The 1,680-nt window shown below is 37.1% G+C and overlaps 1 pseudogene; it reads left to right on the plus strand.

Moving 5' to 3' along the window:
- The first annotated feature begins 73 nt into the window (after nucleotides 1–73).
- Nucleotides 74–1,377, plus strand: LOC117111986 (annotated as a pseudogene).
- Nucleotides 1,378–1,680: the final 303 nt, after the last annotated feature.

The following is a 1,680-nucleotide window of genomic DNA, read 5'->3' on the forward strand; positions in this document are numbered from 1 at the left end:
GTATTACCCATGACACAATCTTTGTATTACAGAAGGATGCATGTACTATTTGCCGCCAAATTTCACGAGAGAGATGGTGTTTAGTAACGAGACCCAGCAATGTCGAGCATGGTTCCAGAAGTTTGCAAACGAATACGGCGACAAAATGCCAATAAACGAAAAAATACATTTACCATCAACTATGACCAAACGAGACGTCTACGAGCTCATGAAAGACAAATTTGATGTGCGAAATTATGACGTCTGTGCAATAGCAACGTTTTATAAGTTGTGGAACTGTGAATTCAAACACGTTACAATACCAGAGGTAAGCCGATAGGCTATATAAATTAAATCCTATGTCCATAACACCTCATAGAAAACTGAAATGGTATAAATGACTTGAATGACTACTATTATATTATGTTTTATTTAAACAAATGTATTTCCAATTAAGATATTAATGTCATAATCAACATACGCCTATGTTCGAGAAAGTAATGTAAGTGTATTTCTCTATAACGAAACAACTAATGTATGCCTTATGTCTCGTTACACTGATTCATTTAAGCTATATATTTATTACAGGTAAACCGTTTTGCGAAGTGTAGCATGTACACAGAAATCAAATTCCAACTCCGTAAGACCCACCAAAAGCAACAGCGGCAGATTTTGTATAAAAATAGGGAGAAACACTTACGATCACAAAAGTAAGTACGCATAAGATGTAGTGAGTAAATAAAGAAGCCTTATAGTAATTCGCCAAAATGTAGTACTTTATACTGAATATAATCTAATTTTAGTACAGTATATGTAGAGAATTAAACACCAAGTCAATAATATTTTATAATGTTTGGTAATTACATAGTGACAATGAGGTGACAAGGCATGTAAACAAAAAAATACATATACATGTGTATATATATAGAGCATGATAATTTGATATTTGAAGATTTTTTTTTATTTCGAATTTTGTACAGCATTGAACATCGGAAATATTACAAACATATCCAGAAGGCTAGGCAAGATCCAGAAAGATATCTATCGGTGATTATCGATGGAATGGATCAAAGCAAAACTGACCTACCGTAACTCGTATGGGAGTCTAAAGAGACCTCAAAAATGTGGAAGCTAGGCACCCACGTGACGGGAGTGTTAGTCCATGGGCGAAGCGGGCACGATTTCATCGACCTGAAACAATTTCCACATGACCCAAACTTGACTTGTAATATCATTTTAAGAATACTAGCAGACATATGGCACCTACCACCAGTGTTGTATCTCCAACTAGACAACAGTGGCAGGGATAACAAGAATAGATTTGTCTTCGCACTGTGTGCTCTACTTTTAGAGCTGAACATTTTTCGAAAGGTACAGTACAGTATTGTGTTCCCATAGCGGTTGCAACCAAAGGTTCTGAGTGTTATTTCACATATTCCTACGAATGGTACGACGATATGCCTTCCCTGAAGTTGCTGTGCAAGCGAACGATCGTCTCAAACGACGTGCGTCACGATGCATTGCCCAGGTTACTTAGAACGTACGCCCAGCAGGTGGATAGTCCGACCGTCGTACTGCTGATGAACAAATGCTCATATTATAGTATACTTCCCTGCGTCTTAGGTTTCGACATTAAGTACGATGTACGTTATTCGGTTCACAGGAACTTTCATTATTGCTTATGCTGGTTGAGTGTTGATT

The sequence above is a fragment of the Anneissia japonica genome, unplaced genomic scaffold, assembly GCF_011630105.1.
Source record: "Anneissia japonica isolate Jap-2015-1 unplaced genomic scaffold, ASM1163010v1 scaffold287939_len150304_cov138, whole genome shotgun sequence".
NCBI classification, from domain to species: domain Eukaryota; kingdom Metazoa; phylum Echinodermata; class Crinoidea; order Comatulida; family Comatulidae; genus Anneissia; species Anneissia japonica.